General features: G+C 42.4%; 1 long non-coding RNA gene across 1 annotated transcript in view; it reads right to left on the reverse strand.

Annotated features, from left to right (window-relative positions):
- LOC121279939 overlaps nucleotides 1-20,017 on the reverse strand; it is a 794,500-nt gene extending 774,483 nt beyond the window's left edge. The window contains exon 1 of the long non-coding RNA XR_005943531.1: nucleotides 19,964-20,017. This is a non-coding gene — a long non-coding RNA (uncharacterized LOC121279939). The remainder of the gene's footprint in view (nucleotides 1-19,963) is intronic.
- Nucleotides 20,018-27,540: the final 7,523 nt, after the last annotated feature.

Consider the following 27,540-nt stretch of genomic DNA (forward strand, 5'->3'; position numbering starts at 1 on the left):
TCAAAAAGATTCAGTCAAAAAACCAGTGGCAAAAGAAAGGAACCAAAGGAACAAGCATGTTTTTGCTGAACGTTTAAGCAAAACTGATATAGGGTTATACAGGCTTTTTAAGATGTTTTAGTTTAATAAAAGGTTTTTGCAAAATTGTTTCAATGATCTTTGCTATAGAAATTAAAGCCAATTGATATAATTTTTAATAGTTCTGCAACAATGCAAGCTGATTTCAACCCCAAGTAATGCCATCTAAGTTCACATAATCTTAACGTCATGGACAAAAGGACAAAGAGGTACCTTCAACACATCTTTGTCCTTTTGTCTATGACATCTTTTGGCTATCTCCACCTACCACTGGCCCTCTATCCAGCTCTACCTGTCCCACCCCCCCTTAAACCAGTTTAAATTTCACCTCATTTCTATTTTTCCTTAGTTCTGTCGAAGAGTCATACAGACTTGAAACATTAACTGTGTTCCTCTCCGCAGATGCTGTCAGACCTGCTGAGTTTTATTTTTGTTTTAGGCTGTCATGTTCTCTTAAGGATTTAATTGGAGGTCTCCATGGTCACTGGGAGGCCCCAATAATGCCTCAGAATCTGGTCTTCACTGATATAGAATTCCAGCTATGAAAATGCATTGCAACAAACCTTAAGCAAATCAGTGAAAACTTAATACAATTCTCCTCCACTCCTGAATGCTATAGCTTTACAAACACTTGCAACCCTGCAGTGACTCATTCAAGTGGTCTCTCTTCATATCAAAGGCAACATTGTGAGCATCAACTTCACACTAGCTAGCATCACAACTGGGCCTAAATTTGTCCGATATCCAGATGCATGGAATTTACAGTGTTTGCCCAGAGATAGATGACAGGAACACTGAGTTATGTTATGGCTCCTTATGGGTTGCTAAGGGTACTTGTGGTGTCTTACTGCTGCTCTAGTTTAAATCAGCCAAATCAACACAGACCACAGATTTGCCCAGAGACCTTCAGGGTGTGCCTTGGCTAAGCACCAAGCCACACAATGCATTTAACCATGAATCTACTGAGAATTGAATCTATTATTGAATCTATTATTGTTCGTCTCTGCGACAAAATTTCCGTATCTCTCTTTTGCCTTGTTCACCCTCATTGCTTTCCATTTCTCTCCTGGTGTTTGACAAGGTGTTTACTAAAACCCGCTTTCACAGCCATATCTCCTTTCTCAGTGACTGTCTCCGTCTCCGACTTACCCCACGTGGATTTCAACTGAAATTCCACCCTTCATGTTTCGAACCCACCCAGGATTACAGGTATCTCCAGGAGATAAAACGTTTCTCGGACTGCTGTTCCCGTCACATTCTGAGATCCACACTCAGTGCCATGCACCGCCATATGAACACACTCGACCTCTCCCTCCAGCAGCACCGCCGTACCCTTTTCCAAAGCTGCGCGTGCCCCCAGTTTCATTTTATTCTTCGTCTCATCCGATGCCTAAACAAGAAACTTTTTCTCTTTTTCTCAAGCACTAAGGAGCGCAAGCTCCAGCAACTCATCGACACCAACACCCACCTAGGACCCTCCACCCCTGCCTGTCCCTCCATCCCCACCCAGTCTTCCAATCCCAGCCCCAGCCGTGTATTCACTATACCCCCTGACCCTCCCCTCTCCAACGCTGAACGTTCAGTGCTCAGCAAAGGACTTAGTTTCATACCTTTCCGCCCTCATCTCAATGAATTTCAGGCTCGGCACAATGCTGAACTTTTCTTCCGCCATCTTCGTCTCCGGGCTCACTTCTTTGGGCAGGAGTCCTCTCCCCATTCAACGGATCCTTTTACCCACCTCCAATATTCTCCCTCCACCAGGACCCCTCCCTCTGGATTCTTACCTTCTCTTGATCTTTTCATTGAGAACTGTCGGCTTGACATTAGTCATCTCAATTTCTCTGCTCCTCTCACCCATTCTAATCTCTCTCTCTCTGAACTTACTGCACTCCGTTCTCTCAGGTCCAACCCTGACATTGTCATCAAACCCGCTGACAAAGGTGGTGCTGTTGTTGTCTGGCGCACTGACCTCTACCTCACGGAAGCTGAGCGTCAATTCACAGACACTTCCTCCTACCTCTCCCTGGACCATGACCCCACCACTGAACATCAAGCCATTGTTTCCAGGGCTGTCACTCACCTCATCTCCTCTGGGGATCTTCCTCCCACAGCTTCCAACCTGACAGTCGCCCAACCTCGGACGGCCCGCTTCTACCTCCTACCCAAAATCCATAAACAGAACTGTCCTGGTAGACTGGTCGTGTCAGCTTGCTCCTGCCTCACGGAACTCATTTCTTGTTATCTTGACTCCCTTCTCTCTCCCCTTGTCCAGTCCCTTCCCACCTACATGCGTGATTCCTCTGACACCTTATGTCACATCAACAATTTCCAGTTCCCTGGCCCCAACTGCTTCCTCTTCACCATGGACGTCCAATCCCTCTACACCTCCATTCCCCACCAGGATGGTCTGAGGGCCCTTAGCTTCTTCCTCCAACAGAGGCCCGAACAATCCCCATCCACCACTACACTCCTCCGTCTGGCTGAACTTGTTCTCACACTGAACAATTTCTCCTTCAATTCTCCTCACTTCCTCCAAATAAAAGGTGTGGCTATGGGTACCCACATGGCCCCCAGCTATGCCTGTCTCTTTATGGGGTATGTGGAACATTCCTTGTTCCAGTCCTACTCCGGCCCCCTTCCACAATTCTTTCTCCGGTACATCGATGATTATTTCGGTGCTGCTTCATGCTCTCGTCGGGACTTGGAAAAATTTATTAATTTTGCTTCCAATCTCCACCCCTCCATCATTTTCACGTTGGTCCACTCCTCCATCACCCCCTACTCCTCAACCCCCACCTATAGCACCTCCCCATGCCCACGCAAAAGATGTAACACCTGCCCCTTCACTTCCTCTCTCCTCACCATCCAAGGCCCCAATCACTCCTTTCAAATGAAGCAGCATTTCACTTGTATTTCCCCCATCTCTGACACTTCTCTTCCCTTCCTTGACCTCTCTGTCTCAATCTCTGGTGATAGACTATCCACCAATATCCATTACAAGCCTACCGACTCCCACAGCTACCTTGACTATAGCTCCTCACACCCCGCTTCCTGTAAGGACTCCATCCCGTTCTCTCAGTTCCTTCGCCTCCGTCGCATCTGTTCCGATGATGCTACATTCAAAAACAGTTCCTCTGACATGTCCTCCTTCTTCCTTAACCGAGGTTTTCCACCCACAGTCATTGACAGAGCCCTCAACCGTGTCCGGCACATCTCCCGCGCATCCGCCCTCATGCCATCTCCACCCTCCCAGAAAAATGATAGGGTCCCCCTTGTCCTCACTTATCACCCCACCAGCCTCTGCATTCAAAGGATCATCCTCCGCCATTTCCGCCAACTCCAGCATGATGCCACCACCAAACACATCTTCCCTTCACCCCCCCATCGGCATTCTGTAGGGATCATTCTCTCCAGGACACCCTGGTCCACTCCTCCATCACCCCCTACTCCTCAACCCCCACCTATAGCACCTCCCCATGCCCACGCAAAAGATGTAACACCTGCCCCTTCACTTCCTCTCTCCTCACCATCCAAGGCCCCAATCACTCCTTTCAAATGAAGCAGCATTTCACTTGTATTTCCCCCAACTTAGTCTACTGTATTCGTTGCTCCCAATGTGGTCTCCTCTACATTGGAGAGGCCAAACGTAAACTGGGCGACCGCTTTGCAGAACACCTGCGGTCTGTCCACAAGAATGACCCAAACCTTCCTGTCGCTTGCCATTTTAACACTCCACCCTGCTCTCTTGTCCACATGTCTGCCCTTGGCCTGCTGCATTGCTCCATTGAAGCCCAACGCAAACTGGAGGAACAGCACCTCATCTTCTAACTAGGCACTTTAAAGCCTTCTGGACTGAATATTGAATTCAACAACTTTAGATCTTGGACTCCCTCCTTCATCCCCACCCCCTTTCTGTTTCTTCCCCCTTCCTTTTGTTTTTTTTTCCCAATAATTTATATAGATTTTTCTTTTCCCACCTATTTCCATTATTTTTAAATCTTTTATGCCCCCCCAACCCCACTAGAGCTATACCTTGAGTGCCCTACCATCCATTCTTAATTAGCACATTCGTTTGGATAGTATCACCAACTTCAACACCTCTGTGTTCTTTTGTCTGTGACACCTTTTGATGATCTGCTCCTATCCTAACATCCCCCCCTCCACTTCTCTCCCCACCCACCTCCCCACCCCCCCACCCCACCCCTTAAACCAGCTTATATTTCCCTCTCCTTGTAAAGAAAGATCAGTTATGTTGAAGGGTCATGAGGACTCGAAACGTCAACTCTTTTCTTCTCCATCGATGCTGCCAGACCTTCTGAGTTTTTCCAGGTAATTCTGTTTTTGTTTTTAATCTATTGAGTGCACCCAGTTCACCTGGATACAGAGATCCTGAAGCTGAACGATATCGGATAATCTGTATCCCTCTCCAATGTTGCACTTTCTGTATAGTACACCGCTTTGAAAATACCAGTGTAATACTGTTTATTGTCAAAGCAAAAGGAGTGACACAAATCAAGCTAGAAAGGGGTCACTGCCCTGCTTAGATCTTTGCTACTTTAGCAGTAAATTTGTTTGTGGTCAACAATTAGTATTGCGATTCTGACAAGATTAATAGATTGGTCCAAGATATGTAAAGTTGTGATGGATCAATATAGCCATATATATTACTGTCAAACAAGTACAGAAACTGGATTTAGAAACATTTCTTCCCCTCTCTTATCAAGAATTATAATGGCTAAACAAAACTGACTATTTATTTATTTTAATACTCACAAGCGTTTACCATTTTCTGAAGCTTCAGTGATTATCTCTGTTTGTTACTTCTTCTAAACTCAACTCCATACTGAAGTCAGCCCTCAAGTCAGCTCCTATAACAGGCAAAGGAACATCCAGCAAACTTCTATCTTAAATGAGCACCAGTAAACAACTCTTCCAATCCCTTTAATTAAAACCACACTTTACTCCCTTGCACTATTTCCATGTCCTTTCTCAACTATTAACTTTTTCTCACCATCAGTCACTGCTGAAAGACTCTCAGCCACAAGTCTTTCACCAAAGAAAAAAAGGCTTTTTATTTGTTCATGGGGTGTGGACGTCACTGGCTAAGCCAGCATTTATTGACCATTCCTAATGGCAAGAAGCCGTTAAGAATCAGCTATATTGCTGTGGGTCTGGAGTCACATGTAGACCAGACCAGGCAAGATTGGCAGATTTCCTTCCCTAAAAGATATTAGGGATGATGAGTCTTCACAACAATCAGCAATTGTTTCATATAGTCAGTGTTTCAATCACAAATTTTTATTGAATTCAAATTTCACTGTCGGGTGAGATTTGAACCCAGGTCCCCAGAGCATTGCAATAGTCTCTGGAATACTAGTCCAGTGACAATACCACCACACAACCTTAGTTTATATTGTACCTGACCATTTTCCAAGAACACTTCAATTGAGTTAAAAAGAGCATCTTTTAGTGCAGAAACTGCCATAACTACTTTGTAAAAGCAAGATTCCAGGATAAATTAGACAAAGAATGAGCAAAAATGCTTTTTTTTGCCTATGTTGATTAAAAGAAACATCTTGTTGAGGACATAAGTAAATTATCTATTATTTAAAGAGATAGGCCGGACCTCAAATATATAAACAGGAAATGCTGGAAATGCTCAGCAGGCGAGCCTCCAGTTTCTGTTTCTTTTCAGATTTCCAGCATCCAGACAGCACCTTCCAAACCCACAACTACTACCATCTAGAAGATGAGGGCAACAGACACATTGGAACACTACCGCTTGGAAGTTCCCATCCAAGCCACTCATCATCCTGACTTGGAAATATATCACCGTTCCTCACTGTTGCTGGGTGAAAATCCTGGAACTCCTTCCCTAACAGCACTGTGGGTGTACCTACACCACATGGACTGCAGCAGTTCAAGGAGGCAGCTCACCACCACCTTCTCAAGGGCGATTAGGGATGGGCAATGAATGCTGGCCTAGCCAGCAATGCCTACATCGATGAATGAATTTTTTAAAATCTGCATTATTTTGTCTCAATTTAAGACCTCAACTGAATGCCAGCACTGTTGACAATGGACAATTCCCTGAGTACTTCATTGTATTGTCAATCTTAGATTCTTTGACTGAAAGATGAAAATGTCATTACTAAGCCAAGCTGAAACCTATTCTGGTCTGCCTTTCAGCAGAAGTTGTATCCAACTAATTTCCTTATGGGGAACATGTGCATCTCGCTAACTCATCTTGATCATCAGACAAATTGCAACAAACATCATTTTTCCTTATACATGTATCAACTAAAGTTCAGACAATTTCTCTGAACCAAACCTTTTCTTGATTGTTAAAAATCACTGGAGTTCCGCATTCACTCAACAGTTTGCTATCACATACTGGAAGCCATTGAATTCAACTCAGTCAGAAACCCTTTTTTTATCCATTTATGGGATGTGGACATTGCTGGCAAGGTAAACATTTATTGTTCATCCCAAACTGCCCTCGAGAAGGTGGTGGTGAGCCACCTTCTTGAACTGCTGCTGTCATATGAAGGTACTTCCACTGTGCTGTTAGGGAGGCAGTTCCCAAATTTTGACCCAGCAACAATGAATGAATGGCGGCAAATTTTTAAGTTAGTATGCTATGGAATTTGGAGGGGAACTTGGAGATGATAGACCTCTCTTGCACCTGCTGCCCTTGTTCTGCTCAGTGGTAGACGTCACAGGTTTGGGAGGAGCTGTCAAAGAAAAGTGGCAAGTTACTGTAGTGTACCTTATGGATGGTACACCTGCAGCCATGGTTCACCAGTGATGGACAGAGTGAATGTTTGAGATGGTGGGTGGGGTGCCAATCAAGTGAGCTTTTAGTCCTGGATGGTGTTAAGCTGCACTCATCCATTGCAAGTGGACATTATTTCATCACGCTCCTGACTTGTGCCTTGTAGATGTTAGAAAGGCTTTGGGGAGTCAGAAGGTGAGTCACTTGCTGCACAATATCCACCTTTCACCTGCTGTTGCAGCCATTGTGTGTGGCTGGTCAGTTGAATGTTAAGGGGAGATGGTTTGGCTCTGTCTTGTTTGAACAGTCATTGCCTGACACTTGTCTGGCACAAATGTTTCTTGCCAATTACCAGCCCAAGCTTGAATGTTATCTAAGCCTTGCTGCATGGACTGCTTATCTGAGGAGTTGCATATAGAACTGAATACTGCTTCAGTCAGAATTCAGACACTGTGCCATTATACACTAAGATAATTCTTAGAATAGGCAAAGAGAATTGAGCTTCTTGGTTGCCCTAAATGACAATTATGAAATATTATTTTTCTATCCATGCATGGTAACATATTATTGTACACCTGTTATTCAGTTTGTTTCAATTTATGCTGCAGCAGTCGTATTTCTGTTGCACAAATGTTCAATTATTGAATATTCTTTTGCATTCCAGAATCCTTCAAGTCACTTCAACATTCTGATTGTTTCTTCACAACATCCATAACATATTCGCCGGAGATATCCCTACAACAATAAAGCTTCATGGCATCAATTCAATACTTAAAAATGGTTTCCTCTAACTACGATTGATGGATTTTTATTAATTTCCTCCTTAGACCCACTTCCCTTTTGGATTTATATGCTTATATTTCAACTCTTTCTTGGACTCGAACGCAAGTTCTGTCGAAGGGTCATGAGGACTCGAAACGTCAACTCTTTTCTTCTCCGCCGATGCTGCCAGACCTGCTGAGTTTTTCCAGGTAATTCTGTTTTTGTTTTGCATTTCCAGCATCCGCAGTTTTTTTGTTTTTATCCCTTTTGGATTTGTTATTTGGCACACTAAAATCCGACTGTTGTCCATAAAATTAAGAAAGTAGCATAATTCTATTTGACATTTTGCTTTCTTGTAATGAGATAGCATCAAAACAACAGCAGCCTAATTGTGTGCTCTTTATTAATGTGTTCTCAGTATGCATTTTTCTATACAGATGTCATATAATTACCAAAAATTGTTGTCTTTGGCAAAGATAAACCAGCGCAACAATGCACCTACATTAGAATGGAGTCTTGCATTTAAACATATTTTTACACCAAGTTTCCTCAAACTCCACTTTGGCCTCTTGCCACCAAGGTACATATTTCAATATTTGTTTATTTTCAGTCACTGCTTGTACATGTTGTGCACAACTTCACTGTGACTAGCAATTATATCTTAGGCGAACTTCTGACTCTGCTGATGATAAGGTGGCCCTTATATTTATAACCTTAATAATGCAGTACTGAATGAGCATAAATTTCCTCAAGGCATTGGGAAGCAATTGTCTTCAATGTAACTAACACAATAGATAAGGGAGAACCAGTGGATGTGGTGTATTTGGATTTTCAGAAAGCTTTTGATAAAGTCCCACATAAGAGGGGAGTGTGTAAAATTAAAGCACATGGGATTGGGGGTAATATATTGGCATGCATTGAGAATTGGTTGGCAGACAGGAAACAGAGTAGGAACAATTGGGTCTTTTTCAGAGTGGCAAGCGATGACTAGTGGCTTCCACAGGGGTCAGTGCTTCAGCCCCAGCTATTCACAATATATATCAATGATTTGGATGAGGGAACCAAATGTACCATTTCCAAATTTGCTGACAACTCAAAACTTGGTGGGAATGTGAGCGATGAGGAGCGTGTTAAGAGGCTTCAGGGTGATTTGGATAGGGTGAGTGAGTGGGGAGATACATGGCAGATGCAGTATAATGTAGGTAAGTGTGAAGTTATCCACTTTGGTAGGAAAAGCAGAATGGCAGAGTATTATTTACAAGGTGATAAATTGGTAAAGGGGGCTGGGTGTCCTTGTACACCAATCACTGAAAGCAAGAATGCAGGTGCAGCAAGCAGTTAAGGCGGCAAATGGTATGTTGGCCTTCATTGCGAGAGGGCTAATTCAAGAGCAAGGATGTCTTACTGCAGCTTTAACAGGACCTTGGTGAGACCACACCTGGAGTATTGTGTGCAGTTTTGGTCTCCTTACCCAAGAAATGCCACAGAGGGAGTGCAGCGAAGGTACACCAGACTGATTCCCGGGATGGCAGGATTGTCATATGAGGAGAGATTGGGCTGATTAGGCCTGTATTCACTGGAGTTTAAAAGAATGAGAGGAGAACTCATTGAAACATATAAAATTTTGACACAGATGGACAGACTGGTTGCAGGGATGATATTTCCTCTGGCTGGGGGTATAGAACAATGGGTCACAGTCTCAGTTTACAGAGTAGACCATTTAGGACTGAGATCAGGAGAAACTTCTTTACTCAGAGGGTGTTGAATTCTCTACCACAGAAAGCTGTGGAGGCCAAACACAATATATTTAAGGAGCAAGTAGATAGATTTCTGGACTCTAAAGGTGTCAAGGGGTATGGGAAGAGCGCAGGAGATGGTGTTAAAATAGAGGATCACCCATGATCATACTGAACGGCAAGGTGCCAAATGACCTACTTCTGTTCCTATTTTCTTTGACTCCTCCCCTGCCTCAGCACATCTGCTGCTGAAACCATCATCCAAGCTTTTGATACCTCTAGGCTCGACCATTCCAGACACTTCTGACTGGCCTCTCTCATTCTACCCTGTGGGTAGAATCTTACCTATGTTAGGCGGGCTGGGCGGGAATGGACGTGGAGCCAATCGCTGCCCGTGATCAGCTGCACACCACCATTTTACATGGGTGGGCCAATTAAGGCCCACCTAGCATAACACGCAGCCGGTAGCGCTCAGCGTTACCTGTGCAGGCGGAGGAAGGAGGGAGAGTCGGGGCCTGTGTTCTTTCACGCATGTGCGCGAAAGAGTGCAGCAATCTCCCTGAGGAACGGAGCTGACTCAGGAGATTAAGTTGATAATAAAATTTTAATAACGGAATTAAAAAATGATTTAAACATGTCCTATCATGTGACAGTGTCACGAGCTGGGACACGTTTGTGTATTTTGCAAAATTTAAATTAATTGTTTTCCTTCAGGAAACCTCATCCTGCCCGTGGATGAAGCTTCCTGACAGCAGTGCTTCTCACAACTTTAAATGTTTTTTTTAATGGCCTTAATAGGCTGTTGACAGTTCAGCAGGCACGCAGACACCTCTGATGTGCACCCGTCGAATGACACATTGAAATGATGCGCAATGACATTGGGTCGCATGCCCAACATCATCATCCATTTTACGCACTGGCATGTCAGGCCTATCCCCGCACGCCAACAGCAATATTCTGCCCTCTATAAACTTGAGGTTATCCAAAATTCTGTCTCTTGTGTCCATTGCTCACAACAAAGGCGAAATCATCCCAGGTTTGCACTAATTATGGTAGCGGGCGGGTAAAACGATGTTTTACCCGTCAGCTGTAATGGTGGCTTTTCGTGCCAGATTGTCCCAAATCTGCCACACTAATTATGCATTCCCAGGAAACATGGCTTTTCCATAGCAGGCAGGCTTTCGTTCACCCACCTCGCCGCTTCATCATGCTGGATGCCATATTTATAGTGCAGCCTCTCTGTGCTTCCAGCTCACAACTTCTGCTTGGAAGACATGGCCCCAAAAGGCAAGAAGACTGTAGTCCCCAGACCTAATGAAGCATCCCTCGAATGCCTTTTGGATGCAGTGGAAGCTCACCACTCTGGCCACAAGATTGGCAGCAACATCACTAATCCAGCTTGGGAGGCGGTTGTCAATGCCATAGCCCTGCAAAAGGGGAAAGCCACCCATTGCCACAACAGGATGAATGATCCCCACCATTCTGCAGGGTAAGTCACTCTTCTCAACATTCTCAACTCACACACTCACAAACCGATCACACATCCATAGGGATCGCACTTACTGCCAGCTCAAGGGACATTATTATTCACTCTCTCACACACACCTTTATTATCTTCATCCCATCCATGGGACCACTCACCATCCACACATGCAAGGCATACTGATCATCTGGCCTGGCAGGCATTCTATCTGCCCGAACACATCCTTATGAGGCTCATTGACAAATTTTCTTTTTTTTCAAACACTCTTGGGAAACAGCTGGGTCATTTTATTATGTTAAAGACACTATATAAATACAACTTACTGTTGCAGCACTAAATGCAGACAAATACTGAAAGGTTGAAGTCTCATTAAGTTTAGGTTTCAACTAGGCACGATTAACCTATTGGCCTTCCCAGAATATTTTCACAATTAAGCCCAATCTGATCACTTTAATTTTACTCTCAGTTTTAATTAGAGGAAATTTCTGCTCATCCAGTACTGTATGTCAGATAAAGCAGTCTTGCCCTGCCTGCCCAATCTTGGGACTTAACTTCAGGCCAGCACAAAACGTATTTATCCAAATGGGGCGAGTTGCTTGTAACAGGGACCAGCAGATCGTATAATCAATAGCTATGAAATCTGAGGCCCAGTTCTGGGCAAATTGGGACTCTGATTCAGGTTTGTATTTGACTGCTTCACTGCCTCCGCTCTTGAAACTGGGTACCAACAAATTTATACCCTTTGTCAATCTATTTCCAATGCCCTCACTTTAATTCTTGTAAGCAATTATTGAAGTAAACACCATTCAGTTAGAGGCAGATATGGAATGCAAAACATAGCAGTTACAAAGAGTAGGCACAGCCAAAAAGAATTACCCAATGAGATTAGTCTACCTTCCCTACGGCAACAAAGAAGATGAGAAAGATGATAAAAATCAAATCTTCTCAAAACAAATTAGGCTAATTTATGCCATTGCTGCTCATAAATAAATACTTTTTTATGGTCAAGTTCTTTTATTTTTTCTTAAAATAGTTTACTGGTAATTATTGAAACCAATTTTTTTTTGAAAATTGTCTGCAGAGAACTCTCCAGCCTAAATGTTATGATGCAACAGAACCCCATTAGATTTGTGGCAATGCAAACTTTGCACCTGCAAATCTCTTTGCACTTTGGTTCTGGGCAGATCCTCATGGATTAGGTTAATTTGAATTTATGTGGTCATCTCTGGCACATCCAGCACCATGAGGTCGCTTCCTCAGATGAAGGGAATGGGCAAGGAGGGAGATAGATGTGGTTCCTACCACAACCTAACATGGTCAACAACTCTCAGGGCAGATACATAAAAATCTTTAAAAACATGCCTTGTCTAGTATGATCAACTTCAATAAAAGTTGTTCCTGAAATTTTAATGCCCCCTCTGTTGCTTTCACATTGCTGGGTACCAGAAATCTGATGGTACTCCTGATGTCCAGCATTGTGAAGAGATTCATGACAAATACACTGAGCAATGACATATTCCTGTAAAATATCATTTGCATACAACTGCCGAAACATGTAACCTCAGCTGTCATGTCTAGCGCAAAATCACAGAATTGGCAGCAGAGGTTAGGAAAGCCAAGGAAATATGTCTGTTAAGTCTCTCACTATGATCATTCTCAAAATACATAAAACAGTCCTGATAAAATGTGGCATTAAGTTAATTATGTTATTTCTGATCAATAGAGCTTATTCATTGACTGTTTAATGTTAACAGCTCATTAAAGTTTTGTTTAACTTTGTGCCTTAAAAATTAGATAACTCTCTTTACAAGTTTGCAAAAATTGCCAAAGAATTGTCATATGAACATATGAATTATGAGCAGTAGGCCACTCAGCCCTTTGAGCCTGCTCTGCCATTCAATGAGATCACAGCTGATCGGATTGTAACCGCCACTAAATATTCCTGCCTGCCCCCCGATAACCTTTCACCCCCTTGTTAATCAAGAATCTATCTAGCTCTGCCTTAAAAATATTCAAAGACTCTGCTTCCACTGTCTTTTGAGGGAGAGTTCCAAAGACTCACAACCCTCCGAGAGAAAATATTTCTCCCCATCTGTCTTAAGTGAGCGACCTCTTATTTTTAAACAGTGGCCCTTAGTTCTAGATTCCCCCACAAGAGGAAACATCCTTTCCACATCCACCCTGTCAAGGCCCATCAAGATCTTAAAGCTTTCAGTCAAGTTGCCTTCTACTCTTCTGAACTCCAGCAAATAAAAGCCTAACCTGTCCAACCTTTCCTCATAAGACAACCCACCCATTCCTGGTATTAGTCTAGTAAACCTTCTCTGCTCTGCTTCTAATGCATTTACATCTTTCCTTAAATAAGGAGACCAATACTCTACACAGTACTCCAGATATGGTCTCACCAGTGCCTGAAACATAGCCTCCCTACTTCTGTAATCCATTTCCCACACAATAAATTATAACATTCCCTTAGCTTTCCTAATTACTTGCTATAACTGCAGACTAGCCTTTTGTGATTCATGAACTCAGACACTCAGATTCCTCCGAATTTCAGGGCTCTGCAATCTGTCACCATTTAGATAATATGCTTCATTTTTATCCTTCCTGCCAAAATGGACAATTTCACATTTGCCCACATTATATTCCATTTGCCAGATCTTTGCCCATTCATTTAACTTATGTCAGTTTGTAGCCTCCCTTACCCTCCCACAGCCTATGCCCTTAAAATGATTCAAGCCATCTAAATGGATTAGCAAAGAGGTTGTGGTAATTAAATTCTATTAAGTAAATGCAGTACAGATGGAACATTTTATCGACTGAGCAAAAAACAGTACCTGTGGAAATAAATGCTAGTTAATGCCCTTCACAGTACATTTTCTTTCAATTTAATAAACATTTACACCAGTTAGAAGATTAAAGCTATCTGCAAATCAAATGAAGGTAGTTTATTGCCTTGTGGTATTAGCTTAATACATTTTGAAAACATCTGGTGATCACCAAGTAGGATACAAGGGCAAGACAAATACATTTGTGGAATCAGGTACTAATACAGCAGATTGGCAGGAATAAGTAAAGCCTGGATCCAAGGTAAACACTGAATATATCCACGTTGAATTAGTTACAAAATTTCAACTTCTGACTAAAGCATTATTTTACACTGGGGGCTAGGAAGCTAAGAGCAGGTTGTATGCTTAATTGCAACAGATCAGCAAAGAGCACCTTGAGGTAAATTTTCACCTTCCAACACCTGGGCAATAATTTCGCTAAGCATATCTCCTGCCATTATTTGAACCTGCTTGCTATTCATTCCGTTATGGAGTGAATGGCAGGCGGGATTTTTTCAAGTGGATGATCTACCCTGCCTGATCATTGCCAAAGTGCTGAAAATGGAAGTCCATCCTTTTCTGATTCCACACAGTCCCACCCTACTCTGGTGGTATTGATTTTCTCTTCTCTTGAATGTGTGGACTCATTGCATGCTGTAATTCCACAGGTGTTGGATATCCCCTTGCATCCCATTATTAATTGCTTAGTCTCGGCAAATAAAAGCCTGTCAGCTGTTCGATTGCAGAGCCTTTTACGGACAAAGCCAACCCTGTCCACAGTCGACATCCACACTGCAATACAGTAACTCAATGGCAGAACACAGGTTGATTTCTCCCTTCCTACTTCAAGGCACTGAAACCACTTGCAACAGCCACTGGAAATTGAACCTTGGATCTTTCTAGTTTATGTCTCAACTACACATTCGATAAACTCACTAAACTATCAGGTTACCAGTCATTCTTTTGTTTCAACCTGTGTAACGCTGTTTCTGCGATTGGGAAATGTATTTTTAGATGACAGTCATAGATTACACAGTTTCATACTTCACAGGTATGTGTGTAATTGCCATAAATATGTTGTAAAATTCCAGACATCAAAAGAATTCTCTGGAACATTGTTAAGGATCTTACAGAGGTAGAGTTTCTACTTTGGATATGATCAGCAATCTGGGCATAAAATTATGGAAGTTTTATGCGATCCGATCTTAAAGAACTGAAAACAACTTTAAAAAAAACTAGACAGAACCATGTTCATCACTCGTTTCACTGGTGTACACTCTTCAGTTTCTCAGTAAATTAGATATTTATATTTAAAAGCTTTTAAAAGATGCCTAAAAGTGCCCTTGATGCCAAAAAAGAATTTCATTTTAAGAGCCTCCTGAAAGGTCTACAAATGGACACATGAGCAGAAACTCAACATAGTGATTAGTTCAATCTAGAGCCGTGATGTGGTGAGGCTGCCTCCCAGCAGAATTATTTTTAAGTGCAAACAAAAACCCCTACAATTTCAATGCATGCTGGACATAATTTTTGCTTGAACTTTTTTATCTTTTGCATTGGTTCGATTGATTTTGGAAAAAACTAGAAACAACTCAACACCACTCCCTCCCTGCTCTCCCCTATCTACCTCTTGAAGCAAAAATAATTTGCTTTAAAGGGAGGCTATTTGACAAGTCTCAAAAACACAATTTAATCAACTGTTAGACAGAAAATACATGACTTCCTTTATAAAAATGACTTTTGACATGAGTAATTCAAATCAGTTTTTAAAAATCCAAATAATCAATTTCAACATAACAATATGTAATTTATAGTACTATAACGTGACCAGTACTGGCAAAGATGTTTGACTGAGAGACTAATACTATTGCTGGCAGTTTATTTCAGCATGACTAGGATTTGTGGTATGTTCATGTTTAAGTGACTAAATGTACCAATAATATAGCCAGTAAGAGTTTGACTGATGGGCTTACGAGACTGTTTGTGGGACTGCTTGGTATTTGATTGACTAACTGAGACTGGTAATATTGCTGGCGGTGTTTCGGTCATTAGTTGTGCTGGGTGGTGAAACATTAAATGACAGAGTGAGGCTGGAAGTGAAACAAGTTTTTTGCTTGATTAGGGTTAGCAGTAAGACTTTTGACTGATTAGGTGAACAGTAATGAAAACATGATAACCAAGGAAAACTGACCAGAATGAAGATAATTTTGACCAACTATGGTAGTCAGAAATAATGGCATTGCTCTTTGCAGGGGTGGGATTTCCAACCAGAGTTGGGGGAACTCTAGGGAAACACTTTGAATGCCTGTTTTTTTTTATCCCCAGCATGCTATCTGTCCAGAGGCCAGCCTGCTGACAGCCTAGGCTCCCAGTAAGATAAAGAATGCTGCAGAAGAGTCTGAAGCTGAGGAACATGGTGGACGTCACGCTACAAAGCCATTCCCAGAAGGAAGGCTACTTATTTTAATATTTTAATGAGGCTGCATGTCTCAAATTTTATCTCTCTTCAGCTTTAATCCATGTTTCCAGGGCCTCAGCAAACCCTGCAGCTAAAGGTTGATGAAAACTTCTGTGTGGAAGAGGTAAACGTTTTTCCAGCACTTTTTGTGGGCCAGTAGCAGAAAAACAGCTTCCTCCTAGTCCACAAATCTAACCTACTTCCCTCACTGCATTCAGGCATGCCTTTTCATCATCAGGCCCCTCCTCCCAATCCACAATCACTGCAATTCTTTGGTGATTTTCTAAATCTAATTAAGGTTAGCGATTTGGTCTCTTCACATCAGACATTGGTGAGAAAGCACCCTCCACATGTAACCTAAAGTAGCACTGGACTGGCCTCTGAATGATCTTCAAATGTTTTAGCTGCCATAGGTCTAATATTCTTTTGAAGAACAATTTCAATGCCTGACATCATAGAAATTATAGCATGGAAAGAGGCCACTTATCCCATCACACATTTGCTGGTACTTGCTTTTCAACTGAAGGCATCAACTCCAATTCAGTATTCCCTCCTTTTGCACATATCTTTATCAAATACCTAAACAATTTCATTTTATATCATATTTTAGCCAATAATGTCAAATAACACTCAATAAAAATCATCTTTGAACTTCATCCTTGGGCTTTCTAGTGATAATCCTGAGCCAATGCCCTGATTTATTATTGATTTGTTAACCAGGGGAACAATTACTCACTACTTGGAGACTTCTATTCGATTCCCTCTAATCTGCCCTGTTCTAGTTTGTAAAGTACATTAAAAAAAATATCTTCACACTTATTAATTTAACACATTTTATATCAAAGTTTCACTGTTCCTTGTCCATACTCTAATTTGTTTCTGATAACAGGGTGCTCAGACATGCATGCATTATTCTAAAAATGACCAAACCAGTGTTTTGTACAAGTTCAACATCAATTTCTTGGATTTATATTCAATCTCATTGTATATAAAAACTACAATCTTATTTGTCAGGTACAACATTCTGATCAAAATGTTGGAAGGTGAGATCTTTTATTTCTAGCATAATGCTATTTTGATGGTTATAAAGGATATTGTTAAAGTACTACACATAGTTATTTATTATGCTGTCTTCATGGAATAAGCTGAAAAATTCTATCTCCAAATGTGAGGTTTTTTTTTTAAAATAAACAAAATAGCAATCTAATAATTGTGAAATGTAGGCTTAAACATGTTTTGGACCGACAACATCCAACTATCTCTTCACTATTTCTCTAAATCCCTCCAATGCCTCTGACAACTTATCCAACATCCAAATGAACCTCAATTTCCTCCAGCAAACCACTGCTGCTCATATCCCAATCCACACTAGGTCCTCTTCAATCATCATTCATGTTCTTGCTGACACATACTGGCCCCTAGTTCTCAAAAGCCTCCAACTTATAATTGTTGTTTAAAATCCTTCATGTCCTCTCCTCTTTCTTTCACTGCAACCTCCTCCAGCAGCCTTTCCCCACACCCAGAACTCTGTTCTCTTGAAAATCCTGTTCCCCTTCAGACCATTGTCAGCCAAGCCTTTAGTCACCTAGGCTCGGGATCCATGTCTCCCCACTTTCCTCTCTTTTAACATCCTCCTTAAAACCATTTCTTCAACCAAGTTTCTGTTTGCCTTTCCTCATATTACCTTGATGGCCTGGTGTCCATTTTTTCCAATTACTTTTCAGTGAGGCATTTTGAGATTTTTTTTCTATATTTAAAATTGCTGGATATAAATTGCTGTTGCATTTATTATTGCCCTGAATGAACAGTGGCCATGTTGAAATCTGAAAGCAAAAATAATTTAAGCAAAAGACAACTCTGCGAAAGTCAACAACTTCTGAGCCAGGTCTTCATGTGTAGTCCACTTCAATGGGATATCGTGAACGTATAAATTAGGAGGAGGCCATTTGGCCCCTCAATCTTGCTCCACCATTTGATAAGGTCATGGCTGATCTGACTGTGGCTTCAACTCTACTTTCCTGTCTACCCCCTATAGCCTTTGACTCCCCTGTCAATCTAATTCACCCATAAAAACATTCAATGGCCCTGCTCTCTGGAGAAAAGAATTCTATACTAATAGCCCTCAGAAAAAAAATTATCCTCACCTCTGTCTTGTTTTTAAACTGACCCCCCTAGTTCTAGACTCTCCCACAAGGGGAGAATCCTTTCAAGATCTAGGTTGTGAAGTCCCCTCAGGGTCTTTATACGTTTCAAAATCACCTCTCATTCTTGTAAACTCCCACGGATACAGGCCCAACCTATCCAACCATTCCTCCGAAGATATTAGTCGATTAACAGTTATATCACTGAAGGTTAAGAGAGAAGGTGCACCTCCAATGACGATAGGCAGTGGGTGGAGATTGGTCATTTTTCCGAGTGAGAGAGAATTGGAAGTAACGATCGTGTCACTTGTCTAAGCGAGGGAATGGTGAGTGGTCTGTCAGCGCTGTGGAGAAGCCAACATGTGGGGCCACAATATTAAGGGGAAGTAGTCTATCCATTAGGACAATCTGGCCTGCATTCTGACTATTCGAGGTTCCAGAAAATATAAAAGGATGACGAGAGATCCAGAGCGCGTGCACCATTTTTGCATGGACCTATGCTATAAAGGCCAGAATGATTTTGTATTCATCCCTGGACATTGCCGAGTCAAATATTGGTCAGGACTCTGCTGCAGAAACTAGAGCCGCTAACCTCCATCCAGTCCCGGAAAGGAGATTTAGAAAGGTTGTTTGAAGAGACTTTCTATGTCACCCCGTCTTCAGGACACACGCACAAGCATTCACTTTCCTGCCTTGAGATTTTTCAAAAATATGTTATGGCATTAAAATAAGAATTACAGAAAACAATTGAAATGTGCACACGTCTGATTTATAATGATGCTTCGAATCATTTTGACAGGACCAAAAATGCCAGTGCGGCCCCCAATAGCAACCAGAAAAAAAAACGAACTTCGACACTTGCGAGCCTTGCTTCCGGAGCGCAAAAAGACCAAGCGTGAAGGCAATGGGACCATGAAATGGGAACATCTCAGAAATGAATCTCCTTTTACTTCTGAACAGTTACTAAACACTAAGACCCGATACAATGAAACAAGGTTAACACACTGCTGGATCGGCTTCAACCATCAGCCAACACACCACGTCGAATCGGAATAATAGCCCGGATTTTTTTTTAAAACACAGGCACATATTGTACAATAAATACACCCACAAATCAAAACCATGTCAACAATCCTCACGCACAGAAAACATGTTTCAGCCAAACGTTCACAGACAAGCGGGGGCCGCTCGTCAAAGTGTCAACACACAGAACCATCTAACCCCAGCACCCAACGCCCGGTTTTTCACACGGACAGGCTTCGGAAACTTTATAAACGCCCGACTCCAGCCACGGAAACCCCTGCCCCACTGCCCCACCACCACCAAAAAATATATATATATCAAGTCAGGATTCAGGCAGCTCCTTGGCAGCAACAGCGACGCGGGAGCAGATCAGCTCCTCTCTCCCGCCTCCCCACCCCCGGCCGTCCCTCAAGTGAGTGGCGGGCAGACCCGGGCAGGAACACTTTTCCATCATGAAGTGGCTCACTTCACATCCCTTCAATCCACCCTCCTCCCAAATAAAAATAACACCAACAAAAAAAACATACCCCCCAAGACAAGGTGACAATAGCTTACTTTCCGTGTGCTGAAGCCCAGTCGCCCGTTTAAACAACTAACCAGAATCTAATTGCAAAATAAAAAATCAAGACAGCGGTTATTGGCGTTTCGGTTCGCAGAGTCAGGAGGTGTGGAGTCTTACCCCTCACTCCACTCCAGCTCGGCTCCAGCCCGCTGCTCCGAGTTGTCCCCTCAGCACCGTGGGCTGCGCAATGATGTCCCTCCCCGCCTCAGCACCAAGTGCCCACCTCCACTTTATTTTGTGTGTGTATATCTGCCTTGGGGGCGGGGGGGGGGGGGGGGGGGGGGGAGAGAGAGAATAAATAAAACCCTTATCAAACGGAGCAGCTTTGCCTCGTTACGCCGTGCGTCACAAGCTCTCGGAATGCGTGGCTCGCCCCCCTCATCATCTCCCCTCAAGATGAGAGGCATAGAGAGAGAAATCCCCCTCTCACTGTCTCCACAATCAGAGCTTCAAAAATCAGCCCGCAGAATGACTGAGCCTCGCCACCACAAGGTGACCGAGGTTGGAGGGTGCGATCCACCTCATTAGCGAGGGATGAAGAGAGAGAGCGAGAATGTGTGTGCAGGTGACTGAGACTCTCTTGAGTGCGGGGGCTGAGGGTTCGAGCCTCGATCTTCCTTTTAGCAGCCTCCCCTAAAGTCTTGAGTTTGGAGTTGCCGAGGGCTTTCGGGGAAAGAGAGGGCGAGGGTTATTTTTTTAAAGACAAATTCCAACACCGTCCGGAAGTGTTTTGAGCAGCCAGCTGATGTCGACATCGCCGCTGTTCACCTTCTGCAACCGACTGCATCACCTCAACAAAAGTGTGTGATGTCTGCGACGGACAGCACCCATGTGCCCCCGCCCCGACAGGTCACGTTGTACAATCCCAGAGTCTAGCTGACAATCTTTGGACATTTTAATTTTAAGAACCAGACAAATGAATGTGCGCGGGATTCTTTCAGAACCCAAAACAAACTTACCGTTACCCACCACCCCCCCCACCCCAAAAAACCCCAGAAAACAAGGAAGCTTTGAGTTGAAATCTTGGTCACCATCTTATTAAATGGGCACCGTTCTCCTTCTAGGGACGCAGCGATATGTAAAAGCTTTCCTTAAGTATTGATTCATTGCCACTGTAATGATAGGACAAACTTTGAAAACCAGTTTCCTTTCATTCAACCAAGGAGACTCGCGAAAGCAAGAACTATTATTTTCCTCTTTTCCCCATTACTCTACTACAGCATGTAAAATAACGGACTCCTCCGTTAACCTTGTTTCCAATGAGGACAAGCCGAGCATTGCTGGTGATAAATTGCATTGGATTGAGCGGAGTGCCATCTTTTATTGGACCAACAGAGGAATCATTTCTCATTTGGTGAAAGGTTCTAAGAGCTCTGCAAAGAGCGTGTGTTTTGCTCTATTTTTAAAATTCCAGCTGATCGAGAAAAATAACAATAACGCTGACCAAAACAGCTTTTTGGACAATTGATTTCTCTCTCAGGCAATTTGTTTTAATTATATTAATCACCAAATCAGTTCTGAGTATCTACCTAAATTCTGTATATACACAAATTCTGTGACCTAAAAGTCAATACCAGGAGGTACAGCATAAATATTAAGGAAGATGAGCTGTGCAACATATATTTTACACTTAATGATGTCTCAGCTCACTCTCCATCATTGCACCAACACTGACATTCTCACTGCCCCTTAAACATCAGGCACCTCCCTATTTTCTCCCTTCTGCTTTTGCGGAGTCAAATCTGAATGTGGCGAACCTGAGTATGTTGGTCGCGTGGCAGATGCAGTACTGCATTTATTGGCACACAATTCTTTGCAGCATTTTTAATCAGCAAAGCAAAGGCTGCTGTAGCAATTAAACGCAACACTGATTGTCATTATTATTAGTATTTACAATTACATTCTATTATCCCAGTAAAACTTTTACATTGCTATCTTTTGGAATAACGTGCCTAGTTAAGTATGAAAATATTATGGGAAGAAGTTTGAAATGTGCTAATTAAACTCTCCGGACGAAATTGGAGAGCGTGGCTAGGCTTGTAGTACAGTTTGCACTGGACAGTACAAGTGTAACAAATACACACTGCTTGAGTAGATCCAACTATATATAGCCTTAAAATATTTATAGCTCTGTAATTTGATGATTATAACGAATGCATAAATCGCCATAAAGCCAAACGCATGAGTACGAAAATTATTGAAAGCTGAACCATTCTACCGAATGACACAATGGGAAATCACAGCATGTTACATTTTAGGATACAGGCGCAAGATAATTGAAACCAAAATCCGCCTTACTACCTACGGTATTCAGTTCGTGCATTTGTATACGTAAGTAAATATACATTATAGTTATGTATGTAAATTACTAACTATGCCAACGTTCTAATCTGTGCCTTTCAAAGTAATCTGTGTAGAGAATTATCTCTTTAAACCAGGAATCCTATTTGTCAAATGCAGAAGAAGCTGAAATTCATTCCTTCCCTACAGCTGCGCTGCCATCGTGAGGCTTCACCTTGTACACTGAATGAATTCAGTGCCACAGTCAAGTTTCCGGAAGCTACATTGCAACAGATTGCCCCCTCCAAGTATTAAAATGATATTAGTTAATCCTTTAATTGTGACTGCTTACCTAGATTGTATCAAATAACTTTCTCTACCACATTTGCTTCTCATTCTTCCAGATTCCTGTCTTTCAATTGGGAAGTCAAACTCAAGCCTCATCTCAGGTGGTGTCAAATCTCCCGTGGCATTATTTTGAAGAGCAGGGGAGTATTCCCAATGCCCTGGCCAATATTTAGCCCTCATTAAAACATCTGAGATTGCTGTTTGTGGGAGTACAAATTGGCTGCTGTTTCCCACGTACTTCAAAGTACTTCATTGACTGTAATAAAACACTTTGGGACATTCTGAGGTTATGAAAAGTGCTATATAAATGCCCCTTTCTTTCATCCTTCATGCTGCATCATTTATTTTTCTCCTTGTCTTTCCTCTCCTTCCTGACATTTACTCTTCTATGCCTATGTTTTGGTAATGGTTGTATAATGTGTTTTTTTTAAGTCCAGGATATACCAGAAAATCATAGTTTTGTTTGAATGTGCGTTCTACATTCAGATGGATTGCAGGCTGTCCGGCATGCTACAACAACCATTTTTATGAGAGAAAATGGAGTCAGATTAAGTGGAATGCAAGTCTACAGGCATTGGAGTTTGGGAGGGATATTGGTAGCCCTTGGTTGAGGTTTGGCAGTACTGGGGTGACAACTTTTGAAACACTAGAGAGGGCACCTGAGCACACCTGAACCACCAGGGGAAAAATGTGGAGGTGCTGAAAGGAGAGGGTTTAACCATTTCTGGTAATCAGGAGCCAGCTAAACCACAAGGATTGGATGCCAATGTTGCCTTCACCAGGACAAGGTATTACAGTCCACAGCTGCTGAGGGGCACATGTGGGAGGAAGAGGGTCATTCACACCTCTTGCATGAAAGGAATAGTGAATGCTAGAGCAGGATGGTACATGTAAAAAAATTCAACCTCAGAAAAAAACATTTTAGCAGAAAAAAAGTTTTTGTGAAGAAAGGCAGTTGGAGAGATGTATAAATGTCTTGGGTTTTTGCAGAATTTATGTTGTAATTTTTAATCTTAGGCATGTACAGCAGAGGATTCAACCTGGCAATGGAAAGGATATTGATTCCTTTTCAGGTATTTAATTGATTGTTTTTTTGGTGGTTGCTCATTGTTGCTTTTTTAGTGACTGGAAAAAATATGAAGAAACATAAATAATTCTTTTTAACAGATTTTTTTGGTGTGTGGTTTTTAAAAACTATGTGCAAAATTTGAGATAGCGCACAATATGATTTTTGATTGGTTGCTTGTTAGTGAATAGCTTATCAGCCCTAAAGACATTTTCCTGTACCTTACATCAATTTCACTCTGGGGACAGGTACCATATGAACCTGGGTACATTAGTATAATGTCATAGCAGTTACAGTATAAAAACAATAATAACTGAGTAAAGTATTTCTGAATTAATGGATTATGAGATTGGTTTAGTTTACTTATCATTGTTAATTCTGGTTTTCAAATACCAACAGCCATTCGTAAAATAACTATACCATTGCAAAAGACAGTTAATCCTTCTTGGGTCTCATACTAAATTAGTGAGTCTTGACTACCTCCAACGACTGTGCAATATTGTTTTAATGTGTTGTCTTTCTTCAGTGAGTAACGAAACTCCAAATAATTAATATATTTGACTTTAGGTCTAAACTATCCATTATTCAGAAAGGATAGCTGTAGCTCCATCAAATGGCTCATGCTCAGATGTGTGGAAGGTAGATCTTAGGTAGAAATGAGATTTATATTTAAAAGAAGTGGAACTTTTTAAATGTCCAAGCATATAACAAGGTGAGTTTTAAATATTGGAATGCATTCTTACATTTTGATCTCTTAATAACTGAGTAAAGCTTGAAAGGTCAGTATGCTTCTTTGTGAGTGTTCTATGCTTCACTGGACAGATAATAGGACTGCGCTTCTCCTTAAATAACATAACATAAATCATGTGGGGAGGATTGCATGCCTGCAATGAGGACAACTGATTTTCCAATCAGTTACATGTGTCTGAAGCTCTCCACTCAATTTCCCTTCAAGGGATAATTTAACATTCAAGTGTAAAAAGAGTTGCGCCCAAATTATGCTTAATGTTTTTAAAACACAAAAATTAAATTTTCAGCAGTGGTTATTCATTGGCAAACACATGAATTTTCTCCTTTATTAATTTGACATAATGCTGTTCTTCACCATTAAATACTTTGCAGCCTTCTCTCATCAGAATTCAGAGCTTTTAATTCACTGAGCAAGATAACCTTTTGAGTGTTAGAATAAATATCTTAAGCCCTGGTTATATAAGATAGTGATGTACATAGGAACAGACGGAAATATATTAAAAGGGTGATCAGAGGTGAATGAATTAAAATAGATTTACTAGCCTTCCTCATCTGTAGCTAGCTTGTGATCTCATGCATACCCATACTTCAGCAGGTTACACATGAAACTGAAATTTGAAAGCCTGTGGCTTCAGATTGTGTCATCTTGGCATGTGTGGCAGCAATCTGGGTCGGCTTGCTGAAAGGCATCAGCAAGGACACTGTTGGAATGGCAGGGGTGGGATCATGAATGCTGTTATCCTGAGAGAAGATAGCAGGTTAATAGTCCATGGCGCCACTGTCAGTCCCCAGTCCCCCTTGCGTCAAGGTCTCAGTAATCCTAGTAATCTACTCGAGGACAGATTGTTGGACCACTGTGAAAAAACTGGAAGTTACTTTGAGCAATGATATTCACAGCTATAATATCAGCAATCTGAGTTTCCACTGCAGCACTTACACTTTTGATGGATGCCTTATGTACTGCATTGGAAGCTGGGACATCAGCCATCAGATGCACCATCATTCTTGGGCCCACAAAGCATGCTGATGGAGTTAACAGGAGTTCAATGATGAATGGATGGACTCCAAGCCCTGCACAAAGCCCTGTGCCAAGTTGGTGCTCATCCACACTCCTTGACACTGACTGTCAGCTTTCCAGCAGGCTTCCCGATGCTGACCATCAGCATTCTTCAGTAGCCTGGCCCATTGAAGTCATATTTGCCCTTGTGCAGTCCTCATGCACAATCTTGCCCTCCAGCAAGCTGACACCTGAACTATCCTTGCCACCTGCCCTGGCTGCAGCCCACTGTGTCCAGTATCTCAAGATGGACTGATATAGCCATCATGCTATCTCTAACTCAGTATCTGAGTTGGTACCGGTGAGTGAGAAATTAAGTGAACATGTGTCTTCGTCATCATCGTCTTCCAGGTCAGTCTCTACTGTCTGGCCAGGTTGCACATCTTGGGCATCTGAAAAGAAAAGGTCCAAGGCAATGTTGTGGTGAGAGGAGAAGGGAAAGTAATAGGTGCATACTTACAACATTGGCAGCTCATACGTCAGAAGAGGTTGTGGGATGAAAAGGAAATGGCAGGTGAGAAGAAGGATAAGGAACAAGAATACCGTCATCTTAGGGCCTCGCCACTCATCACAGCCTCAGAAATGGCACTTCTGGTTGCAGCCAACACTGTTTCCCCCATGGGGGCTAAATATGCAAACCCAGCTGAAAGTTCCTGCTGCCTCCAGTTGATAACTACCTTCTCCAGCAAATGAGAGGAAAATGTGTTAATAAGTGTTATGCAATCTGTTTGGCCAATGTGACTGACATGGGTGAATAATTGGCAATGTGTGCAACCTGTGAGATGTGTGTGTGAGGCTTGCAGCAGTGCCAAGTGTGTGAGGGTCCACTGTAGCTCAGGAGTGTTATGTATGAGCCCTAATTATAGAGATGGAAGTGTGGTGAGTTGAGCCCTGTCTGAGACTACTGGTGCTATTGGTAGAATACGCATCTCAAGACACGGTTCACTTATGTGAGGCCACTGAATCTCTGGCAGGCCTGCACCCAGGTTTTCAGAAGTTAACTCCTGGCAGTGAGCTCCATGCTATCTGTTGCCACTGCCTTCCAAGCATTTATCTAGAGAGCCTGCTGTCAGAAATCGTTGGTATCTGCTCTCTCTCATGGTAAGCTATTGTTCTTTGTTACTCGGCACTATGAGGAGAACTTGTGGTGTAGTGGGCAGCGCCTTGGCTCTGAGCTAGAAGCTCCAGGATTTGATGGCCAAAAAGGTGCATTCATAATGTGGCCAAACAGTTGAGTATCAACCTGCAAATCTTTCCAATGTGTGCCAATGGCAGGTGATAAGAGAATTCTTGTCAGCCATGTGATGGAAGGAAAGTTAGAGCCTCTACCATCACTACCCATAGCTCCAAACAACAACTGTGCATGTTGCCACTGCAATTCAGACTCTGAGTGAACTATAACCCACCACCAACACACAGCACTATTCTGAATTCATTTACCAGCAGTCACAATGTATATTTCCTTTAAGAGGTACAGGTTACCTTTAAGTAGTGCTGGTAAAGAACTACATTGGCCCTCTGCCGATGCCTGCAACCAATGTAAAGTAGAATTGGAGCTGGTTGCACAGAGAAATTATGATAATTAGCAGACAGCTCTGTAATGGCATTTTTGGGGCCAGGGAGAAGGGTCCACGGTTGGGGGCGTGGGGGTGGGTTGGTGATTCTAATTTAACATCCATGAAAGTCTTAATCTAGCATGGAATTTTAGCCCTAATTAATGATTAGCATAATTTGAGTTTGCCTGTAGGAAGTAAACAGCAAACCTGCAGGTTTAGCACTCAAGTGCTGATTTGATGCTGTTTTCATGGAGCAGTCAATGCTGATTTGTTGTTCTCACTTTTCACTCCACAGGTGTGGAATGGCTTGACTAGCATATTGCAGCTTATTGCAGATAGTTCAGAGACCAAGGGTGAGCAAGTGCTGGTTCTCAGGTTCAACACTGACGATCCAGAAGAGGACTGCTATCCTGTATCTAGAGCTGGGATGGAATGCAGCTCATCCAGGTTGCACTCCCCTGTCCCAGCCCTATCCCTCTTGCCGGCAGCAATTGGTGCTGCTCTGCTGGGCTCACGAACTTCACTCACCCCTCATCCAGAACAAGGGGTACCACTAGCATTCTGCTGATGACTAAGCACTTCCTTTTGCCTATAAGGTATCCAATAGGTGGAGCAATACAGCACCTAGAGGGTTATG

Source organism: Carcharodon carcharias, chromosome 7 (genome assembly GCF_017639515.1).
Source record: "Carcharodon carcharias isolate sCarCar2 chromosome 7, sCarCar2.pri, whole genome shotgun sequence".
In the NCBI taxonomy this organism is placed as follows: Eukaryota; Metazoa; Chordata; class Chondrichthyes; order Lamniformes; family Lamnidae; genus Carcharodon; species Carcharodon carcharias.